Source organism: Danio rerio, chromosome 19 (assembly GCF_049306965.1).
Source record: "Danio rerio strain Tuebingen ecotype United States chromosome 19, GRCz12tu, whole genome shotgun sequence".
NCBI lineage: Eukaryota > Metazoa > Chordata > Actinopteri > Cypriniformes > Danionidae > Danio > Danio rerio.
The window spans coordinates 34,868,719-34,885,267 of record NC_133194.1 but is presented as its reverse complement, the minus strand read 5'-3'; the positions used below and the strand labels follow the sequence as shown (position 1 = coordinate 34,885,267).

The 16,549-nt window shown below is 34.9% G+C and overlaps 2 protein-coding genes across 5 annotated transcripts in view; one reads left to right on the top strand and one right to left on the bottom strand.

Moving 5' to 3' along the window:
- hpca (hippocalcin) overlaps positions 1–16,549 on the top strand; it is an 802,589-nt gene that overhangs the window by 297,805 nt on the left and 488,235 nt on the right. The gene's annotated exons all lie outside the window — the stretch shown is intronic.
- The window catches only part of atxn1a (ataxin 1a), a 214,394-nt gene that overhangs the window by 40,574 nt on the left and 157,271 nt on the right, over positions 1–16,549 (bottom strand). The window lies entirely within an intron of this gene.

Here is a 16,549-nt window from a genome sequence, read left to right as displayed (position 1 = left end):
AGAATCTGGTTTCAACCTGAAATCGATATGACACGTTTGTTTGTCCTGGACGCAAACATTTGACTGTCCTTCTCTCCTTCCCCTCCATTCACAAGCTATCCTAAATCCGCCAGTATGCGGAGTGTGTATCAGTGTGTGTGTGACGGATTACGGCGAGGCAAAGCACTGCTAAGCCCCTCTATTACTCGATAATCCCACAGGAGTGTGTACACACGCTCTCGCTGAACACGCACTGACAAACACAGAGTAAAGATACACACGCGAGTGACAAATGAGAGGCAGAACAACACACTTGGAGAGCAGACTGGCCATAATTTTGAATAACACCATACTAATATACAAATACAACAATGCTACTTACAGTATGCTTGAATGAACATATCAAAAATATCAATATAGTACATATGCAATCACTTATGAGTATGAATCATAAATAAGTGTAGAAAACTATTATGGATGTTTTATGATATTAATAGACGTGTTATAAGCTTCATTGGTAAAAAAAATTGTCAAAAATCAAATATTTTATTATAAGGTTATATTTAAAAGTAATGATCACACATATTCAAATAATCAAAGGTATTATAAAGCAATTACAGAATCACTAATAAATGTAAATAAAGCAAATGAAAGCATTGTGTACTATTATATACAAAAACACTACTTGGATGAAAATATAAAAAATCAATATAGTAAATATGCAATCACTAATAAATACAAATAAAGCAACAATAAGTATAGCAAACAGTTTTCATTAATTATAAGGTATTATTAAGCAGTTGCAGAATCACTAATAAATGCAAATCAAGAAAACGAAAGCATCATGTACTATTATTAATATGCATGTTATATTATAATTATGATTATTATTAATACACACTTATTATTAATGAGTGTAAATATTAATAAAAAAAGTTAAATAGAAAATATACTCATTAAATATACACTCACTGGCCAATTTATTAGGTACACCTGTCCAACTGCTCGTTAACGCACATTTCTAATCAGCCAATCACATGGCAGCAACCCAATTCATTTAAGCTGTGTTCACACTGCACTTTTCTCCCCATAGACTTCCATGCATATGCATGTGAATGCATCAGACCAGAAACCCAAGCTTGTGTGACAAGTTTTCACAGTTCGCTTTGTTCGAAAATTCAAGCTTGCTGAACTCTGACCTGCGAAATCACATCACATAATTGCATGAGACTAAACAAAGCTCAAAACATGACCTCTCTGGACAGAAATTTAAAACATGGAGAAATCATTGACTTTTTTGTAATGTCTAATTATCTTTTCTAATCCCTCCCCTTTTCGCAGCGCTGCATGACAGAATTTAGCATGCTTAAACTCTAGTGTGACCGCAGCTTGAGGCATGTAGACATGGTCAAGACGATCTGCTGCAGTTCAAACTGAGCATCAGAATGGGGAAGAAATGGGATTTATGTGACTCTGAACATGGCGTGGTTGTTGTTGCCAGATGGGCTGATCTGAGTATTTCAGAAACTGCAGATCTACTGGGATTTTCACTCAAAACCATCTCTAGGGTTTATGGTCAGAATTGTCAGAAAAAAAGAAATATACAGTGAGTTGCAGTTCTGTGGGCGCAAATGCCTTGTTGATTCCAGAGGTCAGAGAAGAATGGCCAGACTGAGCTGAAAGAAAGGCAACAGTAACTCAATTACAACTGAGGTATGCAGAAGAGCATCTCTGAACACACAACCTGTCAAAACTTGAGGCGGATGGGCAACAGCAGCAGAAGACAAGACCTGGTGCCAGGCTCATCAAAACTGGACAATAGATGGTTGGAAAAATGTTTTCTGGTCTGATGATTCTCAATTTGTGCTGCGATATTAGGATGGTAAGGTCAGATTTTGGCATCAACAACATGAAAGCATGGATTCATCCTGTCTTGTATCAATGGTTTAGGGTGGTGGTGGTGGTGTAACGGTGTGAGGGATATTTTCTTGGCACACTTTGGGCACATTAGTACCAATTGAGCATCGTGTTAACGCCACAGCCTACCCGAGTATAGTTGCTGACCATGTCCATCCCCTTACGACCACAGTATACCTATTTTAAACCTTAGATTGGTTTCTTGAACATGACAATAAGTTCACTGTACTCAAATGGCCTCCACAGTCAACAGACCTCAATCCAATAGTGCACCTTTGGAATGTGGTGGAATGGGAGATTTACATCATGGATGTGCAGCCAACAAATCTGCAGCAACTGCATGATGCTATCATGTTAATATGGATCAAATCTCTGAGGAGTATTTCCAGTTTTTTTGTTGAATCTATGCCACGAAGGATCATGGCAGTTCTGAAGGCAAAATGGGGTCCAGCCCAGTACTAGTAAGGTGTACCTAATAAAGTGGCCGGTCAGTGTATTGTAAATGTTTAGGTATTATTATTCATTATTATGGTAATTATATTAATCATTGTTCATATATTATTTACTTATCATTTAATAATCTCATAAAAAAAATGAAATATAGGATTCCGAATTCTTCAAAAATGGTTAAAAAATCATCACTACATTTAGCTACTATAAGTGGCATGTTATGAAAAAATATTATAAACAACATGGTATTATTATAATTAGATATTATTATTCACTCTATTGTTTTTAGATATTATTAGCAGCATATTAGCTCCTGTTAATATTCTTAAAAATTTATTTTAAATTGATCTAAATTATAAAAACAAAATGAATTCTAAGATATCTAGAATAAAAAAAAAAACCAACAAATGGTCTCAAACTCCGAACGCAACTGCTATTTAAACAAACCATAAACCATATAAGTGTGTTTGCACACAATTTACACACAGTCGGCTGGAGTTTTCGGTTTCAGTGCACCTCCACCCACAGGCCTCTTGCATAAAACACCACCAAGCTCTCTAGCAAAATTCAACACGCAGCCACACACAACAACACAACCCATTATCACCAATATACTGCTGTGAAGAGCGAAACCTACATATAAACCCACAACAGCATCACGCTGGATTCACAAGCACTCAACACAAAACGACCACACACACACACATCATGCACCAAAGCTCAGCGTGAGGCCCTGTTCAAAGCCATTCACACACTGCGAATCACGCAGAGACGGCTTTATGTTTCTGAGAGCAGGGCCGCAGGACTCGGGATGGAAGCTTTTTTTGAATTGTGGCGAATTGGGACGACGTGCAATTGTGTTTGGTGTGGCCTTGTTTGGCTCCGCGATGCCGGCCAAAAGAAGACAGACTGAAGGGTTGCTTTGAGGACACTGCTGTGATCATAACAATAGTCACGTCTGCCCACACAGCACTGGCTGAATGATGTCCTACACAGAAACCAGGGCTATTGGAAACTTTAAGATTTGCAATGCTAATCTATGAATGTGACCAAGTTAGATAACGAGGTCAAAGGAAAATTGGGTTGGATTTTATATCCATAGAAAGCATGAGTAAAAGTGTGTACTTTAATGCTAGGTTCACATCAAATGTAAAGAGAGAATGTGCATCGCGTCACTTAAACTACATTAGTTTTGGGATGCTTTTCGGTTAATGCAAATTATTTCTACGAGTTGTATTGTTGAATGGGCCCTTTGCACATTTCCAGGTTTTTTAATAGCGGAAGTTGTCATAGCTGAGTAAACTATGAGTGTAGTGATAGGAAGAATACAACAAATATTTATTTTACAATCCTATTTGCTGAAATAATAAAAGGAAAAACTCCACGATTGTTACATACTGTACATGATGAGACAACAGAGATGAGAATCCACGTGCAGTTTATAATCAAGAGTAGTTAGGCAGGCAATGGTCAAACAGGTACAAAATGAAGCATGAGGGTAATCCAAAGAACATGGTTAAAATAACAGGCAAATAGTCAGGACAGGCTGCATTACAGCATAAACAATGAAACAAAGTCCAAAAACAGGGGAAGGCAAGACAAGGAAATTGCACCGTAATGCCAACAGTGAACAAGACTCAGCTTTAAAAAACAAATCTTCAGAATCTGTCACAGGAAAACTACCAGTAAACTAAACTAAACTATAACAAAACAAAAACAAAGAGTGCTTGATCAGGTGTTAATCATAAAGCATCGCGCTGTTATCTCTCTGTGCAGTATATAAACAGAGTAATATCTCCTCTCCTGTGAGCACTCCTTTTAGCAGTCCTGTAATCATTCATTCATGACAAATTAAACATTTAGATAACACCGAGGTAATAAATAAAGGGTGAGAAATGAGCATGACAGGCCAGATCCCCACACACAGACTACCTGAAAACAGCACGCAACCTGATAGTTTGACAATCACACAACCTGCTCCGAATGATAAATATGACCCCATGTAGACAGAAAGGAAAGACCCATGACGGTGAATAAGCACACTGTACACAAGCTTTTACCGGCTGTGACGTTTACTTGATTATTGCTCTTAAGCTACATTCATGAACTACTTAGTTATATCAAATTCTTTACATTTTATTTTAAACAACACCACTTTTTTGAGAGTGGGCTCATTTTATAACCCAGTTAAACAGTTGAGTTTTACCATTTTTTAATCCATTCACCTGATCTCCACAACAAAGGCTCAATCTTAAAATGTACCCCTGAAAACATTTCTGGAGATTGTGAATTATGTAGCCAGAAGTAAATTTGGTTGCATTTAATTTTTTAAATGAATGCTTTGGGGCGGTATGACGATGTCCCTTTTCGCGCTTACCAGCTAACCGCTTACCTCCATATGGACAGTTTTCTGGCAGTTACCAGTTTGTTCAGTTAGCTCGCCATTTACGCTGGTAGACTTGAGACACAGAGAGGAGATGACCACGACGACGGGGTTTGAGTCTGGTGAAGAACGGTTCCAGAAATCAGGTAAGACCAAAACAGAAGCAAAAAAACAAAATAAACAAGTAAATTACAGGGTAAGAATGTGGTAAAATCAGAAAACAAGGTTAAAACCAGGCGAGGGCTTTTCTTTTTCTGAATTGCTTTTCAGATTTGTTTAGGGTTTCGGTTTAGGGAAGTTGGTGGGTGGCTCAATCTGTGCTTTTGAAAACACTATCAGTTGGGTTTAGGGAAGGGGGGGTCAGTCGATCGGTCAGTCAGTCAGTCATTCAGTCAGTCAAACAGTCAGTCGACAGCGGCCTCTGGTGGATTTACGAGAGAACAGCAGGCGCGAATGGCACTTGCTAGAGAAATTTGAGATCTCAAAAAGCGTTCTTATTGGACCTCTCGTAAATTTGCAAAAACTGGTAAAAAGAATGAGCACTTTTAGCTTAGCTTACACAACAGCTAATAACAAGCTAACTTCCGTCATTATAGCCAACGTGTACAACTGCTTGCATCGCAACCATGAATATATTTGTGAGAGAAGATTCAGAACTATTTTCATGTGCTCTGTAATATCATTGTGCCTGCTGCAGCCATGGTACTGAGACAAAATTGCTTAATTATAACACCAAATTGACTGTAAAGTTCTAGCCACAATGGCCACAAAATAACAACTTTTTCATTTCCCTCTTAATAGACAATGTAACTACAGAAGAGTCAAGCATTTAATAGTAAAATTATCAAAATTCTTTGGTCATTTTTGAGAGTAGGCCTACACAATATTCGAAAAATCTAGCACTGCAATATTTTTAGTTTTGCAATATATAACGCGATATGAATACAGTTTCACCAGATGACTTGTATATCTCTATTTGGAAAGAATTTATATTGTTAGATGTTATTGGTATTGTTATTAGATTGTATATTGTTATTATATGATTCGATAGTGGGAGTGCATCTCCATAAAATCTAATAAACAAAATATAAATTTCCCTGACACATTTTCGCTGTTGTTTTTGCCATTTGCAGTGCGTTTCTGTATTTGCATATGTTGTGAGTATTTTCTTGCACATTTTTTGTCAATGATTGATGAATTAATGTTTGCTATTTGCATCCCCATAAACAATCGATAAACTTTTTGAGGGTACCTCGACACATTTTCATTGTGGTCTGTGCTATTTGCAGTGCGTTTCTGTATTTGCATGTGTTGTGACTATTTTCATGCATAATAATCTATAAATAAAATCAAGAATAAGATACAATTGAAATAAAGTGTTTTATCGTTTCCAGAGTCTAAAGCACAGTAACCGAATGATAAAAATCAACATTATTCAATAAATTTAATCATTGTAAAAGTCACAAGCGGTACAATTTCTTATGCCTGAATGCTTTTAAGGTCAATATACAGACACAGGCATCAAAAACACATGCAAATGATGAATTATAATACAAACTCAACACTGCATATGCTCCGATGTGACTATTGCAAAGGATCATATTGCAATATCGATGCTGAAATTATTTATTGTGCAGCCCTATTGGAAAGAGATGCTAATGGTCTAATCAGATTCAATGATCTATGCTAAGCTAACCTAAAAGTGCTCTATGCCAGACCTGGAGAGCGGTCGAATGGATTAAAAAATGGTAAAACTCAACATCCTAATGCTTCATGCAAAAAGTGCAGAGATCCTTTACAAAGCTAGTTACATTTTATATTCTTTAATTTTCTGCATATTAAATATTGTAAACATACACACTCAAAAAGGTACACTTCAGTGCCGCACAGGTGGACATTAGTACCTTTAAGGTTTAGGTTGCTGAAAGAATCATTTGCTCCTTTTTTCCAGCTTCTTGATTGTTTTTTCGTGCTTCACTCTCGCTTTTGTCCTTTTCTGAAAGGATTGGACGTCAGAAGCACTTCAAGAATTACTTGCATGTTATTAATATCAGTTCACAAAGTTCGTTATTTCGAATATAGATGCATCTGCAAGCTCTATGGAGAAAGTGAAACCGCTCGCACTTTTAGACGGCCTCGTAAATCAAAAACAGGACATGGCAGATTTTGTTCTTCTTGGCGTTTCCTTTGTTTTCAATCTCCTAGCTTGTCGCTCACGCAAGTGACCTTCCTCTGTAAACCAATAGTGCTCAGCTGCACGTTTTGCAAAGGGTACCCAAAAAGTGGTACAGAACGGTTCGCATTTTGTTACCTTTTTACATTGGAAACGGCCATAAAAGAGTACCGTACTGTACCAATCCGTAGATACAGGCTATTAATTTACTATGTGGTATACATTTGTACTTTTAGGTATTGAAACGTACCTTTAAAGACCTGTTGGGAACGAAAATGTGCCTTTTGAAAAGGTACTGCAGCAGTGAGAGATTTTGTACCTTTATTTCTGAGAGTATACAATGCAGAACATTGTAAACTACTGATGTAATTTCGTCCTGATTTATATTGAAATGTTTTTTAAAACCTTTTTTTAATTTGTAAAGTAGGTGCCATTTTTCAGATCTATTTATATTAACTTTGAGATGGCAAATCCCAACAAATGAAACCAGTTATTTAAATTTTCGCTCAGCGCCTTTATTTTGACTTGAGTATCATTTCTGAGTATTTTTACACCCATGTTGTTCTGTAAGCAGACATTTTTTGGTATATTATTTCTGACCTTTGCTGTTGCTGAAACATCTCCAGTGATGTGGGTTGCAAAGCAGAACATTGCCGATCGTTCATTGTGAGAAATCAAGCATAGACAAAACTTCAGCAAATGTCAAGCGTACACAGAGTCCATCAAGATATGAGGTAATTCTGAATATTAAAAGGAATCTAATAGCAGCAACACTTCTCCGAATATTACTTCACATTGATTGCTTGGCTCTCCTTCTCCTTGACCCGGTTTTCAAAGGACGAGGATTTTTATAAATAACCTCTATGAACCTGCATGTTTTTGTAAGTTGTGGGTTTAAAGCCTAGATTGAATGCAACATGACTCCGCATCTGACTTGTGTGTTTTCAGCATTGCTTCTGACCTGCAGGCTCGTGCACCGGGTCAGCGGGTCACCTTTCACACACGCCACCAAATCCTCTGCCTGTTTGGATGGGTTATATGACATAAAATTGGCTTCTAAACATGGCAAGCCATTTTCACATTCACTTAATTAACCTTATTCTAAAATGCGGAAGTGCGCCTGTTTTCGGGATTGTCTTAGAACTTCCGATTCAGTCGCCTATGGGAGAAATGACTAGGAATAATAAACGGCAAAAAACAGTCAAACTACTTGCTCTACAAACAAATGTTTGCATGACTATACAGACCAAGTAGAATAATATAACAAGGAAATATCAGTTTGCAACATCAAACAGCGAAACGAGCAGTTTTTAATGTCTAAAAATGAATGGAAGTGAATGAGACCGGAAGTCTCGTGCCAAAAAGATTCAAATGGCAGCGCCCGCTCGTCTGCGGAGAATAAGGTCAATAGACTGTATTAGTATCTATTTCCATGAAACTAGTACCTATTTGTTCTATATGATATCTTTTTTATGAAGTACTTATCTATTAGCTACTAGAGTTAGTTATTTAGGTACTAGTGGTTGTACTTTTTCCCATGGGTTGCGGCTGGAAGGGCATCCGCTGTGTTAAAACATGCTGAATAAGTTGGTGGTTCATTCCGCTGTGGCAACCCTGGATTAATAAAGGCACTAAGCCGAAAAGAAAATGAATGAATGAATGGTTGTAGTTTAGTTACTAAAACTTTCCAGATAGAACTTACAGATATATTTACATGTTAAGTAGATGCTAGGTCTTATTTATTACATACTAGTATTTTCCTATTACTTCTTATAGATATGAGTATATATTCATTCGGTTCTTGTAGTTATTACATGAAAAATAGTAATTAATTATTAGATATTGAAACTTCTTAGCTACTGATACTTGTAAGGATGTAGTAGACGCTAGTAAAATTTTAAATAAGTTATACTAAGCAACTAACTCAGCAGAAAACCTGCCCTTCAGGACCGAGTTTGTACACCCCTGAAATATTCTCTGGCCATTCCTTTTATTCATAATATAAGATGGGTAAAAAATTGGTGTGACTAGTAAAATAAGACTTGTTACTAGTAATTATTACAAAAGTTATTGTCTAATAAATAAGTAGCAGTATTAACTGAATAAATGCTAGTATTTAATAATAAAACGAGCATATATTTAACAGGTTTAAGTATAAAATAATTAGGTACTGGCATATTATTATATATAATATATATAATAACAGAAAAATCTATTTAAAAAATAAGCTTATGCTTAATGATTCAACACTAGTATTTCATATTTTAATAGTATTTAAGTATTATTAAGTAATTACTGGTATAATTATTAAGTACTAGCAGTGGTTTTACCCTTTGACCTTTTAAAATTACTGAAGAGTGAGTAGTGAGTATTTTGCTGTAAAAAGCTGATGCATTTACATGTAATTTGTGGATGTGTGTGAGCGTAACATTCTATAGGGCATTTAGTTATTGCCCAGCAGGCACACAACGTTATAAGAGCCTAAAATTAGGTCAGATTTAGGTTGTGACATCAGGTGACCAAAATTCAAGTCTAGCCAGCGTCTAAGGACAACGTTATTTTGATGTCCAATAATGACGTCAAATGACGTTGATATTTGGTTAATTTTAGGTTGTGTTAAAAAGTGACCAAAATCCAACGTCGAACCAAAATCTTAAACCAACACCATATTGATGCCAAATACTGACATTTATTCATCAAGTAAAGCAACCTAAATCTAACATCTGATAGACGTTATAGTAATAACGTTCACACAACGTAAAGCTGTAACATCCTTAGAGGTTGATTTTAGGTTGGACGTTGGACATTGATGTAGGCCTGATGTTGGGTTCTGACGTCAATCTGATTTTATATCCAAATAAAATGCAACATTCCCACGACATTGGGGTACAACGTTAATCTGACATCTTGTGTTTGCTGGGTGTTTAAGGCTATTTCAGTCATCATACAGTAAATACAGTAAGTCATCTTCTCATCAGTGAAATGCATCTTAACAGTCTCTGGGTCATTGTATAAACAGATTTTGAACATCGTCTTGGACACTTTTAATGCTTACAAACAGTTTAATTGGACAGGAATCCCATGTCAGATTTTTTTAATCGACTATCTTAAAAATAAGTACGGTAGTAGCATGAAAACAAATACTTTTTCAAATTAAACGTGTAAAATAACTTGCCATATCTAAGAACAGTCAAAAATCTGGGTAACTAGTAGTAGTAGTAGTAGTAGTAGTAGTTGTAGTTGAAGTAGTAGACAGTGTAATAGTATTGATTGTTATTGAGTAATTGTTACGGAGATTATTGAAGTAGTAGTTCATGTAAGTAGTAGCAGAAGTAGTAATGGTGTGGTAGTTACAGTAGTAGTAGTAGTCGTTGTTGGTGTAGTAATATCAGTAGTAGATGTTGTTGATGTAGATGTAGTAGAAGTGATTGTGGTGGTGGTAGTAGCAGTAGTAGTAGTAGTAGCAGTAGACGTTGTTGTATTAGTTGTAGCAAACACTATAGTAGTATCAGTAGTGGTAGTCGTTGTAGTAGTATCAGTATTAGTAGACATTGTAGTAGTAGTAGTCGTGGTTGTGGCTGTAGTAGAAGCAGTAGTAGTTGTAATATAAGTAACTTTTTGTAGTAGTAGTTGGTGTAGCACTTGTGATTTATTATTATTGTTGTCAGTTATTACTGTTGTCCTTTCTTTCTTTTTACTCTCATTTTTACTATCATACATTAATAAGCATTGTTGTTACTCCCTACCTCTGACTGGTTTCTTTCTATATGTTTTATGTATATCTGTGACACTTGCCTCATTTATTGATTTATTAGTTATTGTTCCTTATGTATGTACTCTGTCCTGTCCACCAAGTTACCTTTACATGCATACACACACTCACACGCACACACTCACGCACATACCAGTACATGACTATATTGTTGTTGTTTTTGTTTTGTTTTTGTTTCGTTGCTTTGTATTTGTTATTTGTTGACGTTTTCTTGTATTTGTATGATTTTTGCATATTCTAATAAAAAAGAAAAAAGAAAAAAAAAATCTGGGTAACTTGTAACTAAAACGGTTGCCAGATAACATCAGCATTCATGTCTAGAATGATGGAATGTTAATCATTTTAAAAACAACCCATGAACAGAAGTACTGAATTCCCCATGCACTGTTTGCGTGTGATGTCAAGATTTTCGGCAGTAAAAGTATGACCCAATGACCCAGTCTGTCAGACACAGAACATTTGGCACCTGAGAATAACAGTTGTTTGGTTTCAGATGCAGCCTCTACGAACCACTTGGATAATTAAAAAGCGTTTGTGCTCTTAAGTCCCTAAAGGGCATCAGTGTAAGAGGCTGTTTAGATAAAGGATAAACTTGTGAATGCATCTGTGTGCATTTAGAATAAAGATATTATTAGAGAGAGAGTTAGTGTATTGTACTGTAGATTATCATAGTAACTTTACGGCTCGTTCAACAAACATATTTGTAACAACACTGGTTATATAGGTGTAACCGGAAAGACTGGTTAAAACAATTTGAATATAAAAAAAGGTTTTCATTTTAGTATGTATTATATAGAATATTATGAATAATATGAAAAACAAGACTGTTATGATAGATTCAACCGAGGCTCATTCTGTAAACATACCTCTATATACATGTCTGGAGACCGCCAAATACGTCCAAGAAGGTAACTATTATTGCAGTTTTATTTTTGCGAATCCCCCAGAGGCTGTGGTGTCTGTTTTTTAAGATCTCAGATGAACTCCACTGTTCAAAGTAGTACCTCATTCAAAAACACAAAGTTTTTAGACTCTCCGTGTTTAATTTTCTTTTTATATACATGACTATGCCGTCAAATTGTTGTATTAACACAATATCCCAGTAGTGCGAAATGGCTGTACATCATCACTGGAGAGACACTAAGGCACTTTGCCAACAGCCTCGATCCAATGTACGCCTCCCACCAGTGCCAATTTACAGCCATATCGCACTGCTACTCATGTGATATTACTCTTCCATATATATTTATACAACAGTTCTGTCTGGTTCTCGAATCTGATTGGCTGATAGCCGTGATATATTTAAGTATTATTGGAACTCGTAAAGCCTCTTTACCCTTTGTGTATTACTCCACCCACATACAGACAGCAAAAAGCAGACACTACAGATCTAAAGTTTAAAAGATGCTTGCTCAGCTGTTTAACTGTCAGCTAATGATTTAAATCCAACGCGGAAGAAAGTAGTTCCTCATACAAAAAGGTTTTTGAGAGTCTCCATGTTTGATTTTGTTTTTATATACACAATTATGCCGTCAAACGGTTGTATAAACGCAATATCACACTTGTAGCAGTGCGATATGGCTGTATATCGGCACTGGTTGGGGCACAAAGGCACGAGGCCGTACGCTTCCCACCAGTGCCGATATACAGTCATATCGCACTGCTACGAGTGTGATATTGCTCATTATATATTTATATATATATATATATATATATATATATATATATATATATATATATATATATATATAAAAATAATACATACATACATATATATATATATATATATGTATATATATATGTATATATATATATATATGTATGTATGTATTATTTATATATATATATATATATATATATATATATATATATATATATATATATATATATATATATATTTTTTTTTTTTTTTTTTTTTTAATTTATTTTTTTTTTTTTTGGGGATATGCCTCCTTAAAAAAATTGCTTTTTTCATATGAATTAAATCCTGTGAATTGGTATAAATAAGCCACTTTTCTGACAATTTGTAAAATAGTCATTAGTAAAAAGTTTCCTTGTGTGATTGGTCATATTCCTTATTTTTATCACCAGATCAGAGTTAAATCCCACCCCTAGGTCAAAGGTGAAATTAATTTTGGGTTCAATTTTGGGACAATAATATTACAGCGTGTCGTAGAGCTGAAGGTTTATTCCTCTGACCTTTCAATGTTCCAACTTCCAATCCAGCAAATGAGGGTCAATGTGCTGAGTGACATGTTTATGGCAGCAGTGCATGCAGTTTTAGTTAATTTGCACCCCAAGCTGCCATTCAGAAAGAACATGGAAAACAGATGCATCATACAAGTCAGTCAGTGTGCGAATGTTTGATATAAAGGCATGTAGCTCACCGACAAAATCAAATCAAATTAAATCAAATAAAAACCACCCTCAACTCATTTCAAAGAAATTCTGCAGAATGTTCAAATGCAGTAACCATTGAACCCATATTAGTTATTTTCTACACTGTAATAAAATCAGTTTCTGTATTTTGTGATTCACAAGTGTTCTCTGTTTATTTACAGTAGTGAATCGAATTATGGGACCTTAATCTCTGCTCTGTCAACTTTTGAGTTCAAAAGAAATTTCAACTCTAAAGTTAAACAAAGTGACTTTTATTGACATTTTAGCATTTATATCTAAAATAATATAAATGTATTGGAAATTATATACAGAGAAACAAGTCTGTAAAATAATAAAAAGTTTTACAAGGTTACACTTTATTACAAGATTTTTGTACCTTAATATACAACACCAACCTAGACAATATATCACATTAAATTATCTGAAATGTTAATAAACGTCCCTTTTTGAATTCTTTTAAGGTTAAGGTTAAAAGTTCTTGGAAGCAAGATTAAGGTCCCATAATGCAATTCAAAACATAAACAATGGGTTAAAATAAAAACATGAATCACAAAATACGGAAAACAGCTAATTTACAGATATTTTTACAATGTACTGTGGATGTAAATTTGTCCATTTCCAACATTCTTCAAAATATCTTCTTTTGCATTCAACAGTAGAAAAGAAACTCATAAAGCTTGGAAACCAATTGAGAGCGAGTAAATTGTAATTTTAGGGGTTAACTGTCCCTTTAAGAAGTGAAAAGTGTGAGGATGTTGGGTTGGACAGTTGCAAGTTTAGCCTTGTGATTGCGATGTGCTTTGGTGTTTATGCTAGTAATTTATTTATTCTCCCTCTTTTCTAGAAAGCGCTCCACTGAGATGGTGGTGTGAAAGGACACAGTTTTAAGTGCTGAGGGGGAGAGGGACTCGGGCACAATGGAATGCCAGCACCGCTCCTGCCAAGAACACTTTTCCCATGCGCCCCGGAGCCAAGACTTCCCCCAACAGCCAAGAATAGCACTGCTGTCCTCACACACTCACTCACACACACAAACACATAAACTATGACTTCAAAAGGGTCATAAAGGACACACACCTGACAAAAAAAAACCTAAACAAGACTGAAATTAGCAATAAGAAGATGACTAGCTGAGATAGGTAGAACGCTCAAAAATCAATTACTCATTTTCATTTGGGTCCAAACTTTTATCTAATTATACTTTATTTCTGTTGAGCACAAAACACATTTTGAAAGTTGGATGAAGCAAAAACCAACTCCTTAACCCCTTCAGACCCTGCATCCATTACAATGGACATCACATGACATCCCATGTTTTTTTCACTTCCAGGGCATTTTACCAAATTTTAATCCAACAGTCCCTGAGAGTGGACATTTTTCATCCAATCAAATGGCAGTGACGTAATGCATGACGTAATTTGAAAAAAATCCACTCAACATTCCAAACAAGTAAGCCACATTTACATGGTTTTATTCAGATGTATTAATATATTTGCAGATATTTCATAGATTGTATGTAAAAAAGAGGGATTTAACTTACTAATTAAAGTTACAAATCGATTGTAGAATTGCAAGCTTTAGATCAGGATTTTTTTAAATATGTTTGTCCATTACGATAGACAGTGGGTTCAAAGGTCTGTTATTAAAATTAAATCTCCAGCAATGCTGATTGAGCTCTTTTATATTCAAAATGTATATCAATGCACTATTTTTTTGAGTCACTGTTACCAGAGGTAGAGGGAGAAATTGAGGCAGTGGAAGGTCAGGATCAAGAAGATGGAGAAGATCATGACCATTGTAATGATGATAGTATAATGTTAGGGAAGTACAACTGTTTTGACCTGATGTCCACTACAATGGACAAAAAAAATAAATAAAAAAATACACCTAAAGAGTGATGATTTTAAATTTAAATAAGTCGTCACCTTCTTGCTGGTTGATGACAACATTCATCTTTAAAAAGTCTGTCCATTTTATTAAGAGATTTCATCATTACAAACTATTTGAATCTCTTTGATGTGGCATGACATCACTGAATATAAATTCATAAAAGAACCATTTTCTGGTTAGTAAGTAGAGTTCATGTATAGTTCAGTATGCATGCTTTTATTGCAATCAGAATTATAAAACCCCCTGAATTATTAGCCCCCCTGTTTTTTCCCCCCAATTTCTGTTTAACGGAGAGAAAAAAAATTTCAACAGATTTTTTAAAAATAATAGTTTTAATAGCTCATCTCTAATAACTGATTTGTTATTATCTTTGCCATGATGACAGTACAAAAAATTTTTCTAGATATTTTTCAAGACACTTCTATACAGCTTAAAGTGACATTTAAAGACTTAACTAGATTAATTAGATTAACTAGGCAGGTTAGGGTAATTAGGCAAGTTATTGTATAATTACGGTTTGTTCTGTAAAAATATAGCTTAAAGAGGCTAATAAATTTGACCTTAAAATGTTTTTTTTTTTAAATAAAAACTGCTTTTATTCTAGGCAAAATAAAACAAAAAGACTTTCTTCAGAAAAAAATATGATCAGACATACTGTGAAAATGTCTTTTCTCTGTTAAACATAATTTGAGAAATAAAAAAATAAAAAATTCAATGAGGATTTAATAATTCTGATTGCAACCGTACATGTACATGAGCAGAATATTGAGCTCATTCTAATTTTGACCAAAGTGCACACAAGCTTTTTAAAGATTTTTCTTTCGCTTTGGTCGAAAATCACTTGTGTATAACAAACCAATGAAATAAATTGGTTTCGTAACGCAGCACTTTCTGCGTCCAGTGTGAAAGCTGCTTCACTCTGCCAAGAGACTATGGAAGGAAGAAGAGTGAAATCAGCTCACTGAACACTGCTGAGCAGTACGGCACAGCATACCTTTTTTTCTCTCACATTTAACTATTTTTCTCTTTTGGCTAAAAACCAAAAATGCCATTGTGATAGTTTTAAACACTGTTTACACCTGTATTCAGTGTCATCCACTTCTAATCGTATTTACAAAAACTCATAAAAAAACAGATAAAAATTGTAAAATGAACATATTTTGTCAGTCCAATACACTATTGTGGTAATTCTGAACTTCTGATTTAGTGGCTAATTCATATTCATTGAATGATCTCATTTTAGTATGATTTACTCATCCTCCAATGAGGGGCAGAGAACCATTTTTTCCTTACAGTAATAATTCAAATAATTTATTTTTAAAATATAAGTCATCTTTGAAACATGTATATGATAGAATCATCAAGAAAAACTGCCACTGCCAATAAAGAAAAGAGCAAATAGAAGAAATATGCAGAGTTGGGAACAAAACAATGATGCCATGGTTTATATTTTTATATTATACTTTGATCTGACAAATCCTCCAGCTTTTTAGAGTGACATCACACTTAAAAAAGCACTTCTGAAGCATTACAGTGCGCTCACCGCATCAATTTGTCATCCATTTCTCTAGGATATATTTGTTTT